Source organism: Oncorhynchus nerka, linkage group LG1 (assembly GCF_034236695.1).
Source record: "Oncorhynchus nerka isolate Pitt River linkage group LG1, Oner_Uvic_2.0, whole genome shotgun sequence".
Taxonomy (NCBI): domain Eukaryota; kingdom Metazoa; phylum Chordata; class Actinopteri; order Salmoniformes; family Salmonidae; genus Oncorhynchus; species Oncorhynchus nerka.
In genome coordinates, this window is record NC_088396.1 from 4,908,661 (window position 1) to 4,934,910 (window position 26,250).

A 26,250-nucleotide genomic window follows, 5' to 3' on the forward strand; every position below is an offset into this window, starting at 1 on the left:
TGCATTCTAACTACAGGTATACTACAGTGTTCTGCAGTTATACTGCATTCTAACTACATTTATACCACAGTGTTCTGCAGTTATACTGCATTCTAACTACAGTTATACTACAGTGTTCTGCAGTTATACTGCATTCTAACTACAGTTATACTACAGTGTTCTGCAGTTATACTGCATTCTAACTACAGTTATACCACAGTGTTCTGCAGTTATACTGCATTCTAACTACAGGTATACTACAGTGTTCTGCAGTAATACTGCATTCTAACTACAGGTATACTACAGTGTTCTGCAGTTATACTGCATTCTAACTACAGTTATACTACAGTGTTCTGCAGTTATACTGCATTCTAACTACAGTTATACTACAGTGTTCTGCAGTTATACTGCATTCTAACTACAGTTATACCACAGTGTTCTGCAGTTATACTGCATTCTAACTACAGGTATACTACAGTGTTCTGCAGTAATACTGCATTCTAACTACAGGTATACTACAGTGTTCTGCAGTTATACTGCATTCTAACTACAGTTATACCACAGTGTTCTGCAGTTATACTGCATTCTAACTACAGTTATACTACAGTGTTCTGCAGTTATACTGCATTCTAACTACAGTTATACTACAGTGTTCTGCAGTTATACTGCATTCTAACTACAGTTATACCACAGTGTTCTGCAGTTATACTGCATTCTAACTACAGTTATACTACAGTGTTCTGCGGTTATACTGCACTCTAACTACAGTTATACCACAGTGTTCTGCAGTTATACTGCATTCTAACTACAGGTATACTACAGTGTTCTGCAGTTATACTGCATTTACATTTACATTTAAGTCATTTAGCAGACGCTCTTATCCAGAGCGACTTACAAATTGGTGCTTTCACCTTATGACATCCAGTGGAACAGCCACTTTACAATAGTGCATCTAGGTCTTTTAAGGGTGGGGGGGGGGTGAGAAGGATTACTTTATCCTATCCTAGGTATTCCTTAAAGAGGTGGGGTTTCAGGTGTCTCCGGAAGGTGGTGATTGACTCCGCTGTCCTGGCGTCGTGAGGGAGTTTGTTCCACCATTGGGGGGCCAGAGCAGCGTTCTGCATTCTAACTACAGGTATACTACAGTGTTCTGCAGTTATACTGCATTCTAACTACAGTTATACCACAGTGTTCTGCAGTTATACTGCATTCTAACTACAGGTATACTACAGTGTTCTGCAGTTATACTGCATTCTAACTACAGTTATACCACAGTGTTCTGCAGTTATACTGCACTCTGACTGCAATCTTTTTTCGTACGGGTATAGGTTCACCACTGCGCAAACATGTCTATTATAGATAAGGCTGTTAAGATATTTATCTTTCAAGAAAAGAGTGTATATATTTGGCCTGGCAAAGCAGTTGTATACGGTGACTGAATGGAAGCTGATAATTATGAGTTTTATACTCTGCTGGTCTCAGCTGGTCTCAGGAGGAAATCAGAGTCCTCACTGCTTGCAACCCAATCAAGACCGAGTACAAATGTATCCGACACCAAGACACTCAATATGTGGTCTCGTGACCCGACAGTATATGCACATGCCTCAGTGACTAGAAAAACAAGGGAAAGTAATAATAATTAAACACAGAAATAGCTAACTGGCTCTTGTTAAAAGTCAAAACGCATTTACCCTATCGAGCTCTTCCTGAAATGTACAAAATGAAACGTGTGACATCTTCCATTACAAATAAATCGATGCCCTATGGGTCTGTGGCTACATGCTCAGCTTATTGAGCTCACAACGTGACCCCTTGTGCAATAAAAAAATAATCCCTTACATTTCTCTAAGATTCAACTAGAGCCTTATTGGCTAAAGAGTAGGTATACTTGGGGGGAAAGTAATAGATGTAGCATTGCATGCTTAAACACATAAACACATATTTGTGTCTCTGCTGCCAATAGGATTTGTATTTGGGATGTAGCCATATCAGGGTGTTCACCTGGCTTTAAATGTACTGCGGCACTTCAATTGTAATGCGATGTAAAATACCCTGTTCCATTTTACGTGCTCCTTTGCATGCTGTCATTGACTAAAACTGGTTCCAAAGGATTAGTGGGTTAGACTGAGCATGATGCTGTCAACATCAGGTCTATGTGTTCAATTCCCACGTGGGCCAACATGTATTGAATATGTGTTACTGACAGGTTTTTAGGTCACTTTAGATAAAAGTGTCTACTTCATGACCATATTAAATGATCTTAAAATGGTTTTAACAACCTGCTGAGGGACTACATGCAGCCATATCTCACATGAGCTAAATCTGGCGCCTTTACAGACAGATTACAGCAATATGAATTGTCCCTGACAAATAAATCGAATAATGCAAGGTAAACTCAATGCATTGATATTGATAGACCACACTTGTCTGGAAAAATAGCTGTAGCATAGTATATTATGACTCAGATTCCGAATCATTTGATCTGTACCATATTCAGATGTTTAATCATAACGATTTGTCAGACAATGTGATCTGGTCGATATGCTTATGATGCAGACACAGGCAGCAGATATAGATTAGGCATTCATTTGTAGAAAAATATCCAATTGCTGTCTCATACTGTGAGTGAGAAAGCTGCTGGTTGATAGACGGTGGTTGTCTTTCACGGTCCACTAAGGTCCACAGAACCTCAACCACCATTCAACAGTCTGTGTGCCCCATTCTGAAAAATAGCACCTGCGAAATTGTGTTTTGTCCAAATTTGTCCAAATTTGTGTTGTGGAATTAAAAATAAATCAAATAAATCTTCTATCATGTCAATTAACTAGAATATTTTGTCATTAGGGGATTTGGGACAACATTGGTGCAGTGGTGTGTGTGTGTGTGTTTGACAGTGGAGGTTCCTTAGAGGAGGAAGGGGAGGACCATCCTCCTCAGTGAATTTCATAAAAATATAAATATAAATAGTGAAACATTAAAAAAAGTTATCCTTTTCATACAAAATGATAATATATATTTACATGTAACCAAATAGTTGATTAAAACACTGTTTTGTAATGAAGGTCTACAGTAGCATCAGCAGCACTCTGTATGGTAGAACCATGGTGTAGCTGGAGGACAGCTAGCTTCTGTCCTCCTCTGGCTATACTGACTTCAAAACAAAACCTAAGAGGCTCATGGTTCTCACCCCCTTCCATAGACTTACACTGTAATTATGACAACTTCCGGAGGACATCCTCCAAACTATCAGCGCTCTTTTGCAGCATGAAATTACATGTTGTCCACCCAATCAAAGTACCAGAGAATGAATCTAGTACTGAATGTATAAGCTACAGCTAGCTAGCACTGCAGTGCAACTTTGTACAAATACATTTCTTCCTAAATTATGGAGAAGCGAGAGAGAGAGCGTGTGTGTGTGTGTGTATATATATATATATATATATATATATATATATATTCACTTTCACTTACTTACCTAGCATCGAATGCACCTAGCTAGTTTAGCCTACTCAAACACCCTGCTCGAACAGAGAGGGATGCTATGTTAGCTAGCTGGCTATGGCTATCCAACATTGAGACTCTTCCAAGTCATAGTAAGTTTTGGCTTTTACTAATTTATTGCCACCGGGGCCCGCTGGAGTAAATTCTAAACTGATTGCTGCTGACTATACTGTACTGCATGACAGTAGCGTGTTTACTAACGCGTAAGTTCTAGTAGCTACAATAGTGTTGACTATGACGAGACAACGATGTAGGCTGTGTGTAGCGGTTAGTGGTTAAGATATGAAGGTTTGGCTTGGAAAGGTTTTTTTGTTGCCTGGTCACAGACAGCTGACGTGTTCTGCGCTGAAGTCAACAAGCGAAGAGAAAAGCTGAGGAGAGTGCGTAGATAGATACAGTATATATATATATATATATATATATATCAACACGTAAAGTTTGTTTCATTAGCTGAAATAAAAGTACCCAGAAATGTTCCATACGCAAAAGCTTATTTCTCTTAGTGAGCATTTCTCCTTTGCCAAGATAATCCATCCACCTGACAGGTGTGGCATATCAAGAAGCTGATTAAATAGCACGATCATTACACAGGTGCACCTTGTGTTGGGGACAATAAAAGGCCACTCTAAAATGTGCAGTTTTGTCACACAACATGTCTCAAGTTGTGAGGGAGCGTGTAACTGGCATACTGACTGCAGGAATTTCCACCGGAGGTGTTTACCAGAGAATTGAATGTTAATTTCTCTACTGTAAGCTGCCTCTAACGTTGTTTTTAGAGAATTTGGCAGTACGTCTAACTGGCCTCACAACCACAGACCACGTGTAACCACGCCAGCCCAGGACCTCCACATCCGGCTTCTTCAACTATGAGACCAGCCAACTGGACAGCTCATGAAACTGAGGAGTATTTATGTCTGTAATAATGCCCTTTTGTGATTGCCCTGGTATGGCTCCCAAGTGGGTGGGCCTGTGCCCTCCCATGCGACCCTGCCCAGTCATGTCGATTAGGGCCCAATTTATTTATTTAAATTGACTGATTTCCTTATATGAACTGAAATTCTCTCTCGACCTGTGCACTACTTTGTGAACTTTCATTCATAGTCTAAGATATAGCAACCTCATGAAGGGTACTAGGAAAATTTGAGTTGCATGTAGTAGCCTAAACCTTCCGATGTTACATTGAGTTGGATGAATGGAATATGAATGACAGTCATCCAATATGATGTGATAGAAATAAGGCCATGCTCATGAAGAAAAGTATCTTCCTCCCTCGTCTTATATGGCACAGTGTGTGTGTGTGTGTGTGTGTGTGTGTGTGTGTGTGTGTGTGTGTGTGTGTGTGTGTACAAAACTGTGCTGCACTCTGTGATATAAATCAGTCACGGTGAGCTATACAGGCAGGTCTCCCATGAAACAAGTCAGGATTCTACGAACATCCATATCTGAATATGGTGGTTGGGAGATGACGTGGAAACCGGCCACTAGGTGCTACAGTGATTGTGTGGAGAGGCCTGCTGGGCTCTGGCTAATTCTGAGGCCCCCCTCGTGAGTCAACATTATCTCTGAGTCCCTATTTTATTCCAGAACAGTCTTTGACTCCTAATGTGTCTATTCTCAATGTCCCTGGATATTAAAGAAAATGAATACAAATCCATTACATCAATCACTCACCCTTCTAAAAACAACCAACAGGTTATTAGGAAGTGGAATTGACTGTTGACCAATGACAAGTCAGCCCATTGACCAATCAGATGTCTGCTTCAGAGAGGAAATAATGTAGTGGCCAGAGATGAAGCCTACTTTCCTGTAACCTGGAGGCAATGTGATATCCTTAGTGGCCGTGGAGGGATTCCCAATCCCCCTTTGATCCAATGCCTGTGCACAGAGAGGGGGTCAATAGTGGCCAGTGCGGAACTGTATGTTGGCCACGCTAGAGACAGGAAATTCTGCATTCCACATCCACACAGCAGAATACTACTTCCTACTACAAAGAGAAGGAAAGATAAAGTGGGAGAGAGAGAGAGCGAAAGAGAGAAAGGAAGAGAGAGATTCTGACCGATAACCCTGTTTTATGCATAAGCATTCTGGTCAGATGAAACGTTCCAATGATGCACTCTTCAACCAAACAAAATAAATCCACATGGAAACACATCAAAAATAGTCTGCTTTATTTTTAGGAATATGATTTTTAGCTAAGTAGAAATTACTTCGCAGGTTATCAGTGAAACCTCCACTGTAGTTTAGCTCCAGGATTTAAAAATGAGAGATAAGAGCATTTGATGGTATTAAAATCCCATTCAAATAATCCTCTCTAAACTATAACCTTTCCCTGGATAGATGCACACTTTGGGATAACATCTCTCTTACCTTTCAATGTGTTTTGTCTTCGCAGGAATATAATATACCTCCCACTGGCTCAGGGCAACTAATCGCTCCAATCAATCAATCAATCAATCAATCAATCAATCAATTAATCAATTAATCAATCAATCAATATTAATGCAGCAGGATCCAGTGAAATCACAATGTTCTCAAGGACAAGGATTGATGCTGAAATACAAGATGGCTGTAGAGTGTTTATAAAATGGAAACGTTAGACAATTCAGTCTTTTCAATATGTTCTCACTTCTCTCTGAGCAAAGAACCCTTTTGGTACAATTAGATCTTTAAATCTTGGAGGTGGGTATTCCTTAATATTGACCGTGTGTGTGTGTGTGTGTGTGTGTGTGTGTGTGTGTGTGTGTGTGTGTGTGTGTGTGTGTGTGTGTGTGTGTGTGAGTAGAATGAACGGAAATGCCTGAGTTTTGAGCTCTTTCATCTAAGAGCAACTGCTGGGCCACAACCAATAGCTAAACCACTGATATGCCAAATATTAGCACGGCTGCATTGATATCAATGGGAGATGGATTCCATTAGATTTAGCCTTATGAACATCAGCAAGTGTTACATGCTGTGTTCATTAGGCTAAATAAGGATGAACTTCAGTTTTTTCCACTAGCTTCAAATCAATTACAACTGAAAAAATGAAAAAGGCATTCTACCACAGACTCACAGAGGAGAAATCAATACTATTTGGACAAAGCCATATCAAACTTTCTCCATTGATATCTTGTAACTGTAACTAATATTCAATTTCAAAAAAGCTAGAATTTTCACGACTCATGATATGACCCAGACGCAGACACAGGAGGCGGATGGTTCGGTTCTCAGAATATTTATTATAACAACGGGGCAGGCCGAGGTCTATAATCCAAGGCAGAGTCAAAAAGGGACAGAATGGCAGGCAGGCTCAGGGCCAGCAGAAAGGTTAGAACCGGGATAACAAGAACTGGAGAAACGGGAAACACCCTGGTAAGACCTGACAAAACAAGACAAACTGGCAACAGACAGACATAAAATGCAAGTATAAATACACTGGGGATAATGGGGAAAATAGGAGACACCTGGTGGGGGGTGGAGACAAGCACAAGACAGGTGAAACAGATCACGGTGTGATGTTAATTTCAATCAAATGTAAAAGACACTGAACATTATTGAAACGTATTATTGAAGGGTTATTGAAGGGTTGTCTGTAAAAAAAAAAACTTTTCACAGGTAACAAAAACACATATACACTGTACTTAGTACAAGCACTTAGTTCATTAGGACAACATTTCAAATCCTGTGTTGTTAGCACAATTAAACACAATTAAAAAATACAACATTAACATTAAAACACAAGATGAACAAGCAGCATTCAACATTGTCCAACATTTCCCTCAGTGATGTTGAACGCAGATGGGCATTTAATGACAGCTTCCTGCCTCATTAGGTATTAATTTATCCATTAAACATGAATTCTATGAGGCCTGGGTGGCAGTGCCGGGTGACCATTCCTCATTTGGTCTATGGCAGCTTGCTCCTGGGCCTGGGAATACCACGGTAATGCCATGCAGACGGGGAAGAGTTGGAAGGCTCCTGGAAATGATTCCTATTCCTTGGAGAGAAACTGCCAAACACACGGTGGGTGGCAGGGCCCTCGCATATTTAAATCTGCACATCCATGAGAGCCAGGGCCTTTTTGTGGCAATACACATGCCGATACACATACCCAAGCAGTATAATACTCACCTGCACAAAAACACACAGAGACAAACACACACAAGCATGCACATACACACACACACACAAACACGTGCGCAGGCTCACGCACGCGCGTGCACACACAAATCCAAATCCATAGCCCCCATCACCAATGATTTAGAAAATCCTATTAAAAATGATAAGCCAATTAATAATTAAGCCTTTATTGGCAACACTTTACATTAAGTTGCCCCACCTACTATGTAACTATGCCACGGTAGTAAAAACTATGTGTTTATATGTAATTACATGGTAATAAAGTTATAGCGCTATCAGTTATTACACAATTGTAACAATAGATTTTTATTAACATGGTAATACCCCCACACATTGACTCGGTACCGGTACCCCTTGTATATACCCTCGCTATTATTATTTTGTGTTACTACTTTATTTTTTACTAGATCTTTATTTTTTACTTTAGTTTATTTTATAAATATCGTCTTAACTCTATTTTCTTAAAACTACATGGTTGGTTAAGTGCTTGTAAGTAAGGCATTTCACAGTAATTTCACAGTCAGATTTCTAAAATGTTTTACGGCGAAAACATAGCACATATTTATGTCAAACCACCACCAAAGACACAGCCAATATATAGCCATTTTGTCGAACAAAAGATGCAATCACAAACGCAGGATTAAAAGAAAAATAATTCACTAAACTTTTGAAAATCTTCATCAGATGACAGTAATAGGACATGTTACACAGTACATTTATGTTTTTTTCAATAATATGCCATTTATATCCATAAATCTCTGTTTACATTGACACCATGTTCAAAAAATGCTACAAAAATGTCCTGAGAAATTATATATAACTCCGCCAGATAACGCCAGATAACAGCAATACACATCATAAACTTTGACTAAATATACATGTTCTACATATAGTTAGAAAGATACACTGCTTCTTAATGCAATCGCTTTGTCACATTTCTTTTTCACGTTACAGAAATCGCTCACTATTCAATAATCTGAGACGGCGCTCAGACGTAAGCAATATTTCTCCGCTATGTTGGAGTCAACAGAAACACAAAATTACATCATAAATATTCCCTTACCTTTGATGGTCTTCGATCAGAATGTAGTGGAAGGACTCATACTTACCCAAAACAGCGTTTGGTTTCAAGTCGTGTGTCTTTGTGTTAGCAAACGCGACAAATTCCGGCTGAAATGCAGCCAAAATTCGAGGGGTTGCGCATCAAAACTTCAAAATTACATATTATATGTCGACTAAACTGGTCAAACTAAGTGCAGAATCAAGCTTTAGAATGTTATTAACGCACAAAACAATTCTCAACTCGAACAGACAAACTGACATCGTCTCGTGCTTCATGGAACAAAGGACACTCGGAGCGCAACGCGCGCCGGAAAGTGCATGTATTTTCTCGCGACACCAAGTATTTTGCCTGCCAAAGGGTCAAAGCCTGCGGGATTTGCACAATGAAATGCTCTATTGAAAGAAGACATCTCGCCGAAGACCTAGAAACTGATCCCAGATCCATAGCTGGTTGGGAAGGGTGGGGGCGATGACGTCAAAGTTGGCCCAACTTTCCTGATGAGAGAAATAGTTTGGGAGATTTGCTGCCCTGTGAGTTCTGCTATACTTACAGACATAATTCAAACGGTTTTAGAAGCTTTAGAGTGTTTTCTATCCAATAATAATTATTATATGCATATATTAGCAATTTTGGACAGATTTCTTTTCAGTTTACTATGGGCACGCAATTCCTCCAAAGGGGGCAGTATTCTGCCTATCCTTAACTGTTAAGCAAGCATAGACGTAATTCAGATTGTCTGTTAGATTTGTGTCACTGGGCAGCTCACAGGTGTGCTTCCCTTTGTAGTCTGGAATAATTTGCAAGCCCTACAGAGCCAGTTTAGTACGATTCAACTTAGTCCTGTATTGACGCTTTGCCTGTTTGATGCTTCATCAGAGGGCATAGTGGGATTTCTTATAGGCTTCTGGGTTAGAGTCCCGCTCCTTGATAGCAGCGGCTCTACCCTTTAGCTCAGTGCGGATGTTGCCTGTAATCCATGGCTTCTGGTTGAGGTATGTACGGTCACTGTGGAGGCGACATCATCCATGCACTTATTGCTGAAGCCAGTGACTGATGTGGTGTGGTCCTCAATGCCATCAGAAGAATCCTGAAACATATTCCAGTCTGTGCTAGCAAAACAGATCTGTAGCTTAGCATTTGCTTCATCTGACCACTTTCTTCTTGAGCGAGTCACTGGTGCTTCCTGCTTTAGTTGTTGCTTGTAAGAACAAATCAGGAGGACGGAATTATGGTTAGATTTGCCAAATGGAGGGCGAGGGAGAATTTTGTACGCGTCTCTGTGTGTGGAGTAAAGGTGGTCCAGAGTTTTTTCCCCTCTGGTTGCACATTTAACATGCTGATAGAAAGTAGGTAAAACTGATTTGAGTTTCCCTACATTAAAGTTTCCAGCCACTATGAGTGCTGCCTGTGAATGAGCGTTTTCCTGTTTACTTATGGCCGTATTACAGCTCATTGAGTGCGGTCTTAGTGCCAGCATTGGTCTACGGTGGTATGTAGACAGCTACAAAAAATATAGATGCAATCTCTTGGTAAAAAGTGTGATCTACAGCTTATCATGAGATACTCTACCTCAAGACTTTCTTAGATTTCCTGCACCAGCTGTTGTTTACAAATATGCATAGGTCGCCGTCCCTTGTCTTACCAGAGGCCGCTGTTCTATCCTGCCTAAAAAGCTTCAAACCTGTCAATCATGTCGTCATTCAGCCACAACTCAGTGAAACATAAAATATGACCATTTCTAATGTCCCGTTGGTAGGATACACATGCTCGTAGTTCATCTATTTTATTATCGATTGATTGTAAGTTGGCTAATAGGACCGATAGTAAAGGTAGATTACCATCTCAGCGACGGATCCTTACAAGGCACCCGGACCGGCGTCCACGCTAGCTCCTGCGAATGACGGGGGTGAGGGCCTTGTAAATCCTTCCCATCCAACTTGTTGAAGAACAAGAATTCCTCCAGTAACGGGGTGAGCAATCACTGCCCTGATATCAAGAAGCTCTTTTCATTCATGAGACAAGGTGGCAGAAAAATTAAGTACAAAATAAGTTTAAAAAACATACACAATAGCACAATTGGTTACGCGATTGGAAAACGTCGGCCATCTCCTTCGACGCAATTATTGTTCATAGCCACGTTACATCTATCTACCTGTACATATTACCTGAATTACCTTGACTAAACTGTGCCCCTGCACATTGACTCTGTACCGGTAACCACTGTATATGGCCTTGTTACTGTTATTTTATTGTTGCCTTTTAATTATTTGTTATTTTTACATTTTTTACTTATCATTTATTTTAGTAAATACTTTCTTAAACTGCATTGTGGTTAGGGGCTCGTAAGTAAGCATTTCACTGTTGTATTCGGCACAGGTGACAAATACAATTTGATTTGAACAAGAAAATGTGTAATAACATCAGTAAATATAAATATGAAATAACCTTCAGAAAGTTGATGTGTAATTACACGTTGCTTGTTCCAATTGTGTAATAACTGATAGCAATACAACCTTATTACCATGAAATTACATACATAGATGTTCCATTACTCTTGGGGCTAGGGGGCAGAATTTTAACTTTTGGATAAATAGCGTGCCCAATTTCAACTTCCTGCTACTCATGCCAAGAATATAAGATATGCATATTATTCATACCTTTGGATAGAAAACACTCTGAAGTTTCTTAAACTGTTTGAATCATGTCTATGAGTATAACAGAACTTATGTAGCAAGCAAAACCCCGAGGACTAACTGTTCAGAATTTTTAATTGTTTTGCCCCTCTCTGTTCCCTGTGTTGTCAATGCAAATGGATATTTCTTAGGAACCTGTTTCCAGTTCCTACCGCTTCCACTGGATGTCCCCAGTCTTTGGAATTTGGTTGAGGTTATTCCTTTGTGCAATGAAGAAGTAGGCCAACTAGGAACTGGGTAACACTTTTGTTAGTTGCGCAAGACGTGGAAAGTAGCGCTGGTTTGTTTTCATTCCTGTATTGAACACAGATTGCCCCGTCTACAATTTGATCGATTATTAATGTTTAAAAATACCTAAAGTTGTATTACAAAAGTAGTTTGAAATATTTTGGCAAAGTTTATAGGCAACTTTTGAAATATTTTGTAGTGACGTTGCATTTTTTGAAAGATGTTTTTTTCTGGATCAAACGCGCTTTATAAATGGACATTTTGGATATATATGGACGGAATTAATCGAACAAAAGGACCAATTGTGATGTTTATGGCACATATTGGAGTGCCAACAAAAGAAGCTCGTCAAAGGTAATGCATGTTTTATATTTTATTTCAGCGATTTGTGTAGCGCCTGCAGGGTTGAAATATGCTAACCCCTTTGTTTACTGCTGGTGCTATCATCAGATAATAGCTTCTTATGCTTTCGGCGAAAAGCATTTTAAAAATCTGACATGTTGGCTGGATTCACAACGCATGTAGCTTTAATGTGTAACATGTGTAATTTAATGAAAGTTTGAATTTTATAGTATTTTATTTGAATCTGGCGCTCTGCATTTTCCCTGGCAATTGGCCAGTTGAGACATTTGCGTCCCGCCTATCACAAAGAGGTTTTAACGACTGTATAACATTGTTGTTACTAGAGTTAGAGGCAACTTAATGTAAAGTGTTACCCATTCTTTTTTTATTAACAGCTATTGACTTTTAGTAGCTGTTTCCTGCAGTAAATGTCCAAAAAGTCCCTCTTTGGCCTCATGGGTGGAATGTTATAAATATTTCACAAGATTCCAAAAAAATAATGCACTATGGAAATCTGATGTTTCTAGGTTAAAAAGCATATATTTAATTTTTCAGTCTTCTGTGATGTATATAAAGAGTAATAATGGGATGCAAACAAAAATGTAATACATTTAAAGTCTGACATGGTACAGGTGTCTTCTATTTTAAGCCCATAACCATGTGTGTGAGGTGTATACTTTTTGTTTCAAAGTACCAAGAATCACTCTGTGTGACACTGATTTAGCCCACTGCAGTAAAATGTTGTAAACTATTTTTTGTACAATATCCTTATGATGGAATATTCAAGGGAGAGAGAAAAAGAGAGATTGAGACAGAGATATCCTAATTCCAGCATCATCATACAAAAGAGAGAGGAGCAGAGATAGGAACGGAATGAAAGAGAGAGAGAGCAAGAGAAAGACAGAGAGCGAGAGAGAGCGAGAGAGAGAGAGAGCGAGAGAGAGAGAGAGAGAGAGAGAGAGAGAGAGAGAGAGAGAGAGAGAGAGAGAGAGAGAGAAAGTCTCATTGGGTTTCATCAAATCAAAGTTCATTTGTCACGTGCACCGAATACAACAGGTTCAGGTCAACAGGTTCACCTTACAGTGAAATGCTTACTTATAGGGCTCTAACCAATAGTGTGAAAACAAGGTGTGTGTGTGTGTAGGTAAGTAAAGAAATAAAACAACAGTAAAAAGACATTTGAAAATAAGAGTAGCCTGCATCAATGGGAGAAAATCCCCTAGTAAACGGCCCGCAAAGCTAATCCACAGCTAAATGGTACCTCCAGACGCTAATACCCACACTGACCACTGCTACAGCAGCCAGCAATCCCCGGACCTCTCCTCCTCTGCCTTCCCCCCACAGTATCTAGCTCCATTGAGTCCCTTGGGACTTGAAAGGGTCCCGCCGCAGCCTGACTGGGTCTCTGTGACTGTGTGTCAGTGTGAGCCACCTGCTTAGCATCCACCGAGGCTAGCGGTGCCTACTATAGAGAGACATCTCCGGCGGAGTGAGAAAAGGGGGTCTATTGTGTGGAAGGAGCCTTTGAGGCTATTGTTCTGCTTCACTGAAGGGCCAGGCCGACATCTGCATCCCCCCCATTCACTGAGAAGGAAGTTGTTGGAAGTCGTTGTAATCGCATCTTGTTCGCGGAGTCCGATAGACACCTCTCAGTCTCCTTAGAAGATTTACACCGGTGAAGTTCTAGGGTATAGAGGACAAGGGGTGGGGTGTAAGAGGTGGGTTGGGTCTGCCCAAGCCAAGAGGGTTACGTTTCCACTGGTTGACTTGTGAAGTGGTTGTTGTTGTTGTGGTTCCGTTTTAATTTCCATCTAATGACAGGATAAGAGAGGAGGGTGACTGCATGGCAAAACAGGGGCATGGTAAGTACCGCAGAGCATCGTCCTAGGAAGGAGAGAACAACCTCTACGTTATGAGCTGACAGGTCCTCCGCTGCCTCCACCGCCTGCTCTAGCTCCGTCTCCGTCTAATTAAATGAATCAATTAAGAGCCTATTGTCGCCACTGTGTAACTGATTTTCTACAGATGCAATAAGAGTCCCGTGGGGAGTTGCCTTCCTTCCTTCGGAGCACATTAATACCCTACGTCCTCCACAGAACTCCATCTGATACCATTATAGACACGTATTTGCGTCTTGCTGTCATGTCAGGGCAAAGGGGGGGGAGTGGGGCATATTATGGAAATAGTAATGGAGGGGGATGAAGGTAGGTGCCCTGACATGACAGCAAGACGCAAATAAGTGTCTGTAATGGTATCAGATGGAGTCCTCCCCGCTAGGCTGCCTCTTGTCGACACGAGCCAAATTATCATATTAGATTTACCCTCCAAAGTTAAACTGATTGGGAACCAAATTGTTTTAGATGGCCGTCATTAATCCATAGCAATAGGCTAAGTGCTTCGCCACCGATCTGATTGCATCGAGGCGCCCCGGGGTCAAATTAACAGCGCACTAAATGTTTGAACCCTATCTCATTTGCAGTGTCAGGATGCTAGTATTAGGCCTCTATTAATATACAAACCCAGAGAAAGTCAATTGCCATTTAGTTAATGTGCGATCGAGAAACTCTCCAGAGGATAATTGGGTTCTAAGGTAAAAGCTGAGAAGATGATGGTGAGTGAAGATCTTTCAGAATAATTGACAGCGTCATTATGTGAAGTGCTATGCGAAAAAGGACAAACAAAGAATGTTGAACGGCGTGGTATTTGGAGAGATTGGCGGAAAGCTTTTTTGTAACAGCAATGTCATGCATTTTGTGTCCTTCGTCCTTATTTATTTTATGTTCACGGAAAAAGGAATGGAAAAAGAGAACGCATGTTACTTTGAAGATGCAAAAAATGACGCAAATACTATCAAAAGACACACGTTAATTAATGAGAAAACAACAATAGCATCCTTTGTGTTACTCAGGACTGTAGTACCTGCATTGACTGTAAGTAGCTTTGAATAAGAATTTTTGTTAAATGACCAAAACTTTACTTAGAAGCCAAGTGGATCCATGTCAGTCCAAAGCCTTTGTAAAACGACCCTGTTTGTCTAAGACCGATAGCACCACATGAGAGGGTCAGGTTGGCCTTGGAGCCTGGGCAGACCTGACTCAAATGGCCAATGTCAACAATGGCACTGCGCTGGGACCACACACACACACACACACACACAAGAGAGAGCACATGCACAAAACACACTATTTTTCACACACACACACACACACACACACACACACACACACACACACACACACACACACACACACACACACACACACACACACACACACACACACACACAGACACACAGACACAGAGTAAGTGAGTGTGTTCCACTGTCAGAATGTGGTGAGGCCTACTCAAGTTTTATGGGCGACTACGGTATAACAAGATATCTTGGACGACTTTCATTGTATGAGATATAGTACCTTTGATATCAATGATATTACGTCATTAGGAGATGAATGGCTATGTTTTATCTGCAGCCATCTGATGTAAGCTGTTGACCTTGTATGTGTTGACATTATAATACATTCGACCTCAGTAAACTGTCTTTCACAGAACTTTGACATAAACGTCTGTGTAGTCCTTCATATAACTCTCTCTCTCTCTCTCTCTCTCTCTGATACACACATATACAGTACGTATACGCACAACACAGCTGGGAATTAATGCCCTAAAAGTGTGTGCGCACACTGTTCTGTGCTTATGTGTGTGAGCACACTCGCGCACGTGTGTGTGACTGGGGCCAACCCTGATAGTATCTCTTCCCTCCCCTTGCCTACCTGTCAGCTGGCAGGGCTAACCCCAATACCTCCTCACCAAACCCCCCAACACTCTCACAGCCTTCCAGCCACCCTGCGAGCCAGCCGGTGTCAGTGAATCAGCTGAAGCATCTCCACCCTGCGAATAACCCCGTGACAGACAGCTGGTCAGCCCCCTCCCCTCGTCAGCACAGGAGCCTGGGAAAGATGACAGCTAGGGCAATGGGTTTTACTGCTACTGTAAGCGGATAGACTGGGCTGGGGCCAGGCTGGCCCGGGCCTGGTGTAGAATGGAGCTGTGCTAGGCTGCAGGGCTGGAGTGGAGTAGTGTAAAGTGGCCTCCCCTTGTCAGCACAGGTGCCCTAGATGATAGGTAGGGCATTGGGATCTCTGCTATAGGCTGGGCTATGAGGTGGTAGGATTGGCGTTGGCTGGTGTAGGGTGGAACCAGCCACACAGCCAAACCAGGTTGTCTGCCTGCGACAAGATCTCGTTAGTCCACTAAGCTAAAGCCTTGGCATTAACATATGTTTCCAGGTCTCAGGGAAGGAAGGTTGGGTTGTGTAAGGCTGGGCTTGTCTTGGCTGGATTTAGTGAGCGGGTTAAGGCTAGCCTGGGTGGCAGGAAGCCTAACAGTTAATAAGAGTGCTGGGCCAGTAATCAAAAGGTTGCTCCTTCGAATCCCTGAGGGGACAAGATGACAAGTCTGCTGATGTGCCCTTGAGCAAGGCACTTAATCCTAATTACCCCTGTAAATCGGTCTGGATAAGAGCGTCTCCTAAATTACATACACTTAGCACACTGGCAATGATCCCCATACTAACTACAGTTTTTTACAATCACTTTGAAACTAATTTCGGAACCTTGATGTCATTTTTCAATACTCTAGACACAAAACTCATAACCAATTATCAAAATGCTAATTTTTCAAAACTCTAACACTTTTTCCAATTGCTTGGATACAATACACATACAGCTAAGATCATTTGTTCATTGAACTAAAATCACCTGTTTTAAAATGACACAACTTAACATCAAAGTATTACCATTTCAAAATGCAATTCACACATTACATCTGAGATGACTGTCTATTCATTTCATTACAATAATCTAACTATCAATTGATACAACTGCTCAAAATGATAAGTAACTGTTGCATTACTCTTAATGCATAGTTTTATGGAAACTGATAAACAATATTCCATGTTTAGATCATGAAAGTTTCAGGATAACGAGATCCATTGACACCAATTACCGTGGAACATTGGACTACATTATCTATGGATATAATATTTCATCATCATTCTTTATCAGACACTGTTTCTATGGTCCCATGTACCACTTTTCTAGACCATGTTTTCAGATTTGACATTACTGTACACTCACCGGCCACTTTATTAGGTACACCTATCTAGTACTGGGTAGGACCCCCTTTTGCCTCCACAACAGCCTGAATTATTCACAGTGTTGTAAGTTAAGAGATCCCATTCTGCACACCAGTGTTTTAAACAGCTGTTATTTGAGCATTTGTGGTCTTTCTGTTAGGTTGAATGAGTCTGGATGTCCTCTGACCTCTCTCATTAACAAGGTGTTTTTCACTGAATGTGTTTTGTTTATCGCACCATTCTCTGTCAGTCTCTAAACTCTAGAGACTGTAGTGTGTAAAGATCCCGGGAAGGCAGCTGTTTCTGAGGTGCTGGAATCACCATGTGTGGCATCAACAATCATACCACGGTCAAAGTTGCTTAGATTCTAATGTTTGGTCGAACAACATCTAAAGCTCTCTACTCTATATACTCTATATATTGAGTTGCAGGCAGCCACATGAATCGCTGTTCGAATGTAACCTTCCTTGATGAGCTAAATCAGGTCTGTGGAGCTGATGGCGTGACCTGTGTCACTGTGTGGGATAATGTCAGGCTCCACTATGCTCAAATGGTGCAAGCATGGTTTCAGGCCCATCCACCCTGTACTTACCCCCATACTCTCCTTTCCTTAACCCGATTGAGGAATTTTTCTCCATATGGAGGTGGAAGGTATATGACAGGCGCCCTCACGAACAAGCCGCCCTTCTCCAGGCCATGGATGACGCATGCAATGACATCACGGCAGACCAGTGTCAGGCCTGGATTCGCCCGAAGACTCTTCCCAAGATGTTTGGCTAATGAAAACATCCATTGTGATGTGGATGAGAACCTGTGGCCAAAACCACAAGACAGGGTTGATGGACATATAGAAGTACAGTAATCAATCCTTTGTTTTGCTTTTTACAGTAAGCCAGGTGAGGAACAGTTGACGTTTAACAGTTTTTTTTTTTTTGTAGCTAATTATTTTTGCTTTGATTCAAAGAAACCTATGTTGTGATTTGATTGTATTTCATCAATAAATGTAATATTTTGTTCAATGATTCCACTGTGTCTGTAGTATTCTCTCTACCAGTCATTTTACAGTGATGTATTTACATGTAGTAGCATAATGAAACATGTTTCACATATTTTGTACAATATTTAATGATTGTACGAACAAGTACACAGTGAAACTATCGGTATCTTGCGTGTGGGTGATCTAAATGAATGGTCCTATGGTATTTCATGATAAATAAGTTATTTGAAACAATGATTCTGCAAGTGCAAGGTTTCTTTAAAGATATGAATGCAGAATGCAATGTTTTGAACATTGGACAGCCTGTGTTACAAGTGATGACCGTTTTGAGTTTTGTGTCTAGAGTTTTGAAAAATGACCACAAGGTTCTGGAATTAGTGCCAAGGTGATTGTTAAAAACTGTAACACCCCTCAATGTACTCCAACAGGGATTTTCCTACAAAAGAGACTACTGTGCAGCTTGTCAGAAAAGTTCATTGCCATTCAACCAAGTTGAGCGAAATGTACATATTTTACAATGTACATTCCGCTAGATCTGTATTCTGATTAGAACTGGGAAGGGGGCAGACAGTAATTGTTTATGGTTAGGTTTCAGGGAAGGTTGCACAGCACTCACTCTACATGCCTGGGAAAAGATCAGTGCCTGTAGAGGGAAGATACAGACGATTGGTTTGGCATGTGGCCGGATGCCTGTCATACATTCTATATCCTCTAAACTCATTACAAAACAGAAGTGAGTAAACCAATTATATGTTTTGACATCAGGTGCTCATACTGTATTGATTTGAAAAAATACATTAGGAATCTTACTACAGTTCCAATCAAACGTTTGGACACACCTACTCATTCCAGGGTGTTTCTTTATTTTCATTATTTTCTACATTGTAGAATAGGTGTTCATAAACCTTTTCAGCCTTCGACACAAATGAGAAATTCTGTGTTTTCCTGGGACCCAAGCTTAGGAAAATATGCAACTATGAGTAAATATCAGAACATTTCATTGCCCTTATGCCTAAATAATATAAATGTATTTTCATGTTTATTTTCCCAAATTAAAAACAAGGCCTCCCGGGTGGTGCAGTGTTTAAGGGTGCTGTACTGCAGTGCCAGCTGTGCCACCAGAGACTCTGGGTTTGCGCCCAGGCTCTGTTGCGCCCGGGAGGTCCGTGGGGCGACGCACAGTTTTCCCACACGACATCTGTCCTTCTCAACATCAAGCATTAGTTTTGCTTCCCCACCCGCCATTTTTAAAAAGACCTGACAGGGCTCATTGCCTTCTTGAATTATGCAGAAACGGGCAGGGTTTAGGTTATGTCACTGATTTTGTTGGACAGGGGAGAAATTGTGCTTTACAATGGTATTGACATTACAGTATCTGGAAGTATTACGTTTTCGGGGCGCTAAAATAAGGTCAATTGTACGGACCGAGGCGATGTACAAAAGTGAGTGAGTTTACGTTAGCTGTGTACAAGGCCAGGGGATTGTTTGAAAGATAAACTCACATCGACTACTATGAGAGATAGTACTCCCTTATTTCTGCTGATCATCACCTGTCATAACGTGGCGTTTTATTAATATGTTCGTTTTGAGAGACTCATTCATATGGACTTCGCCACACAAAAAAAACACAAAAAACATTGTGGGCGCTCGCGCTGCAGCGTGTGGGTCACGGAGTGATCTTCACGAAAACTGCAGAAAAAAGATCCGGTAAACAGCGAAGCAGATGGGCTTCTCCCTCTACACAACCTCTCCCCAAACTGAGACCGCTGATAAGCAGAAAGCGCAATGAACCGAGAGCGCAGTTGCACTTGGCCAAATTAATTAAATTAATGAAATAATTATACATTTACGTCGCAACCCACCATTAAAAGGTCCGCAACCCACTCTGGGTCGCGACCCATACTTTAAGAAACGCTGTTGTAAAACAACAGTGAAGATATCAAAACTGTGAAAAAACACACGTGGAATCATGTAGTAACCAAAAAAGTGTTAAACAAATCAAAATATATTTTATATTTATATTCTTCAAAGTAGCCACCTTTTGCCTTGATGACAGCTTTGCACACTCTTGGCATTCTCTTAACCAGCTACATGAGGTAATCACCTGCAATGCATTTAAATGAACAGGTGTGCCTTGTTAAATGTGAATTTGTGGAATTTCTTTCCTTATTAATGCGTTTGAGCCAATCTGTTGTAAGGTAGGGGTAGTGGTGGTACAAGATAGGGGTGGTATACAGAAGACAGCCCTATTTGGTAAAAGACCAAGTCCATATTATGGCAATAACAGCTCAAATAAACAAAGAGAAATGACAGTCTATCATTACTTTAACACATGAAGGTCAGTCAATATGGAACATTTCAATTAAAAAAAAAAAGTTTCTTCATGTGCAGTTGCAAAAACCATCAAGGGCTATGATGAAACTGGTTCTCATGAGGACCGCCACAGGAAAGGAAGACCCAGAGTTTCATCTGCTGCAAAGTATAAGTTCATTAGAGTTAATTGCACCTCAGATTGCAGCCCAAATAAATGCTTCACATAGTACAAGTAACAGACACATCTCAACATCAACTGTTCAGAGGAGACTGCGTGAACCAGGCCTTCATGGTCGAATTTCTCCAAAGAAATCAAATCAAATCAAAATGTATTTGTCACATGCGCCGAATACAACATTGAAATGCAGTGAAATGCAGTGAAATGCTTACTTACAAGCCCTTAACCAACAACGCAGTTTTAAGAAAATACAAAAAAAGAAGTAAGAGATAAGAATAACAAATAATTAAAGAGCAGCAGTAAATAACAATAGCAGGGATATATACAGGGGGTACCGGTACAGAGTAATTGTGCTGGGATTGTGCTGGGGCACCGGTGTCGAGGTAATTGAGGTAATATGTACATGAAGGTAGAGTTATTAAAAGGACTATGCAAAGATAATAGTAGAGAGCAGCAGCAGCGTAGAAGTGTGTGTGTATGTGGGGGGGGCAATTAAAATAGTCTGGGTACTGAAGGACACCAGTAAGAAGAAGAGACTTGCTTGGGCCAAGAAACAAGAATAGTGGAATTCTGTCCTTTGGTCTGATGACACCATTTTTGGTGTCTTGCTGAGACGCAGAGTAGGTGAACGGATTATCTCTGCATGTGTTGTCCCCACCCTGAAGCATGGAGGAGGAGGTGAGATGGTGTGGGTGTGCTTTGCTGGTGACACCATCTGTGATTAATTTAGAATTTGACCAAGTAGAGTGATGGAGTGCTGCATCAGTTGACCTTGCCTCCACAATCATCCTTAACATAATTGAGATGGTTTGGGATGAGTTGAACCGCAATGTGAAAGAAAAGCAGCCAACAAGTGCTCAGCACAATCATTTTTTATTTTCTAATTAAGCAGGGAGTCATGCTGAGACCACAGAGTTTTTCGTAGAGATGTCCTGCATGAACACATCAATAAACAACACTTACCCTATACATATCTATATACACATAGTGACGTATATGCTGGGAGTCAAGAAGCAGGTGCAGAAGGTACGTTTAATTAATAAGAAAAGGCAGATAAACAAAACAGGAGAAGTGTACTGAACGTGAACAAAACCAATACTCTCTGATGAGGCAACTGAGGGCTAAATGAAGGGAGAGTAATCAAGGTGATTATGAGGTCCAGATGTGTGTAACGATGAGGAGGAGGTGTGCGTAATGACGACACCGGTGATTAGTAGACCGGCGACGTCGAGCACTGAAGTGGGGGTGCAGGACTAGGCGTAACATTACCACCCCATCCCCCCACCCCCGACCTGTGGCTCCAGGACGACACAGGCCAGAATGACGGCCACCGGGAACTGGAGCCGACCCCCACGACGTTGGGAGTCAAGGAGGGACCTGGGGGTATCATTGATGTCCAGGGGAGGCGGACGGTTTTCTCGGGGGATGGCACCAACCAGGGGACCAGGAACCACGGGTAGTTGATGGTGAGTTGTAGTCAACCTCATTAACCCTCAAGGTCTCACAAGCCGGGGGATCAGCTGTCGGCAGCTGTCGGCAGGGCAGGTGGACAGCCAGACATGATCACAGGGATGGAACACGTGAGCCTGACTGAGGTGGCGGACCGCGCGCTGGAGCTTCACGTCCAAACCTCCTCTGTGTGCGGAACCATACATCCACCGCAGAGGCTTCAGTCTGGCTCGAGGTCCATATCTGATATCCCAGGACACACTGGAAAGGAGTCCACCCGGTGGAGGACTAACAAAGTGAGTTCTGGGCATACTCCGTTCAGGGAAGGAACCGGGCCCACTCCCCCTGCTTGTCCTGGCAGTGACTCCTAAGGAACTCCCCATCTCCTGGTTGGTCCTTTCCACCTGCCTGTTGGACTGAGGCCGATACCCGGATGTGAGGCTGGTCGTGGCCCCTAGTTTCTCCATGAAGTTGTTGTTTTCCATTCATCCCCCTCCCAGATGCAGATTATATTTTTTACTAAACAGATCCAGTTTAGTAAAAAAAAACGGCCCTGCGGAGCTGTTCGATGGTGGCCGGAACCAACGGGAGAGGGTAGCAGCTCTTGTTGGTGATGGAATTGAGGCTTCTGTAATCGATGCATGGACGTAGAACTCCATCCTTCTTGGCCACGAAAAAGAAGCCTGCTGACACAGGGGAGGTGGATGAGGTTTCATCCACCGACAGAGGGTAGACGTGGCTGCAGGGAGGTGGAAGGTCTGCAAGCAGGTTGATGGCACAGTCCCAGTGGTGATGAGGAGGGAGACAGGTGGTGCGGTTCCTGGAGAAAACCTCACGGAGATCCTGTTAAACCTCCGGGATGTTGGGCTGGAGGGCAACCACAGGACTCTAAACCAACGTGGAACAAAACGGTAAGGGAAAGCAGGTCTTTTGACATCAAGGTGCCCAGGCGATGATTCTCATCCTTGACCAGAAAATGGTGCAGTCATGACGTTGGCGCTAGGGGAGACCAAGGATGACTTTGTGTACAGGTGCATTGATGATGAGGAAAGCTTTCTTGGTGCAGAGGTCCCAAGTCTTGGACCAGAAAAAGAGAGGAGAGCAGGTATGAGGTGATGTTCAAGGAGGAGGCGATGGCCTGGTTGGGGGCCTCCGCGGCACCGCTTGGGCGAGGGCCTCCGTGGCACCGTAATCCACTAAAGCTGTAGAGACAACACGAGGGCCAGCCAGCCAGTGAAATGGAAACCAGGAAGGGTGTGGCCGAAAGCGATGATGATGGAATACTTACACCTACCCCGGGAGATGGATTATCATGGGGCCGCCCCTCTGTCCCTGTGGATCCCAGGTTGAGACACACCAGGCACCGCTGATGCTGGTGCCCCTCCTGGCCACAATAGAAACATAGTCCCTTGCTGAGGATCAAAGGTGCCAGATCAACTGGCAATGGTTGACAGATAGCCAAACTCTCTCTCACAGGGCCGATTTTATGACTTAGCAGCCGGTCGTAAAATGTAGAGAACTTTCTCTTTCTTGGTCTCTAGTTTGGGAGAATGGAATGTCTGGGTGTTACAGAGATACTCTTGCCCAAAACATTTAAACATCAAACAATGGACACAGGGACAATATATTTCAACATCTGAATGTTGGGAATGAAAACAGAGGGAATATGAGAAATGAATGTCTTTTATCAAAAAGATGTTATAACAAAAACATTGAAATTTTAAAGAACTTTCACACTGCATATATCAGATTTACATCTAAATGTTGTACAACTTATATGATTAAATATGAAACTATTTTTGAAAAGATAGCAAAGTGAGTTTTGCTTTCTAAATGAGAATAGTTTTTCTTGCAAACTTGTGCCCAGTCAGTAGCCATGCCCAAGTGAGCTCGCGTCAACATGATGGAACCGCCTTTCAGGCCAGAGTGCTTCTGGGGACTCGCTGAGAATTTAAATACAGACCATAGAACATGAGAACCTGGTCCACATGTTGAAAGACCAGAAAATGGTAAGACCCTCTGAACCTCTCGATGAGTGAAGACGGTAAAGACTAGACCAAATATTCAGTCTGCAGCTGGGTAGGTAAAGTAGTCGAGGACAATTTGACCGAAGTTTCATTCTAAGAACACTCCAAGACAAAGTAGCCTTCAACTAAGAAGGACATTGTGACCTCTGGTGGACAACCAGAGACTTACATCGAACTACTCCCGAGACGGATCAAGTGGTTTCAACAGAGAGACGACAGAGAAAGACATATACGCTTAAATGTATATTGCATTTCTAATCCGAATGAGTGATTGTGAGGGTGAGGGTGCTAAATATTCTGGCTATGGGGAACGTAGTTTCCAAATGTATGTACGATAAGTTAACTCCTTGTCTCTCCCTCTACTAGCATGTTCTCCCTTTCCATTGCGTAACCAAACTAGGGACCTGTTTTCATTGAATTGTGTATGTAATCAATAGCCTATGCTGTGTGTGTTTACGCATTCTGTGTGATGACTTGTAAAAAATACAAAAAAAGAGCAAATTTGTGTATTGCTGATTCATACTTGTCTGGGAAGGACAGTCGGGCTGACTGGTGGGTAGGCTGGGGGGCTGGCTCGCTGGGACGACTTGTTGGAGGTGAATCCTGTCAGGTGTTGTCGAGGCGGTGGAAGACGCAGAGGAACCCTTCCATAGCTGAACCCAATTGTGCTAGCTGATTGTGGTGTTGGCAGGCTAGATGTCTCTGTTCATTGACCGACTGGGAGATGCCTTCCTCTTCGGCTGCAACGTCGAGCGCCGGAGCGTGGGAGCGGGAGTAGGCGTGACACACATCAATTACACAATACTATGAAAAGAAAACACAAAACACGAAAAGCAAAACACAATCATATTTGCCTCACTGCAAATAGCATATTACAATGCCTTTGTTTCCACTAGACAATGTTGTTGCCAACACAGATGTGAATGAATATGACTTCCTCAGTCATTTTGATGATGATTCCTTTTCTAGTCGTCTGTCTTTGAACTAGAGTACTGAAGGAGACACACATGCACACACGCACACGCCACACAACCCACCCTCCCACACCCCTGGCTTTGGCTCCGTGAAAGACAATACAGAAATGGGCTCGCATTGTTGAGGAATTTCAAAGGTCTCAGGCTGTTTCTTTGAGAAGACAGAGAGCCGTTCGTCTTGTCTACAGCCGACACACAATGGTTCTCCTGAAAAGCGGGTCAGGAACTGTCAGAATCATCAGAGCTCATCAGAAAAGAAAGGCAAGGAGGGATTTGAAGAACCCCTGACACATTACAACAATCCTGAATAACGCAGGGCTTTGAAACAATGAGGAAAATCAGGGGAGAAAGAAATCTATTCATATGAATAGTGACAGGTTTTTAATTTTATTTTTTATTATGATTATTTTTTACAAAGGAGGGGATGTACACGTTCTCCTGAAGCCCATTGCAAAGCCCACGCCCATGGGGTTGCAGAGGGGGAGGAGGGGGTGGGATGGGATTGGGCTTTTGTGTCTATAAGAAGGGGTACTGCTACTCAAACCATCATACACGCATGTACACACACATAAAATTGACTCCGTTCCTTTACATCCCTTTGTATGTCAGTCAGTGGGCTTCATGTGTTACAGTTAAGAGACCGCCCTCGTTCTAAGTCTGTCACAAATAAAGTCATCACAGAGAGAGAGAGAGAGAGAGAGAGAGAGAAAGAGAGAGAGAGAGAAAGAAAGAGAGAGAGAGAGAGAGAGAGAGAGAGAGAGAGAGAGAGAGAGAGAGAGAGAGAGCACAATAATGAGAGAAAGGGATAGCAGGGGCTTGGTTTCATACTTATTTTGAAATCAAGGCCTCTAGGCTGCAACCCAGTAAGTCAGACACACATTCTCCCCAGACTTCACGCCTGGGACTCAAATCTTTTAATCCCCTTTGTGTGTGTGAGTGTGTGTGCATGTTCAGGTGCATTCAAGGGATTTCTCTGCTGGTGAAATGACTGGGTGGTGAAATAATAAAAGGCCTTGGAGAAGAAATAGCAGATAGAAACGTAACATATAGAGCTGCCAAGTCTCTATTTGACACATCCAGGGAAACACATCTCTATCTGATCTACAGTATTCGCTGTGAATTATCTTTTCAGCATTTACTGTAATAGCCTCAAGAAACTATAACTTGTGGAAGATTCGCCTGTTAAAATAGTATAAGGGTTGGCTGAGCGAGGCAAAGTGGAGGGCATGGGGACTCTGCAGCTTATCCCGATA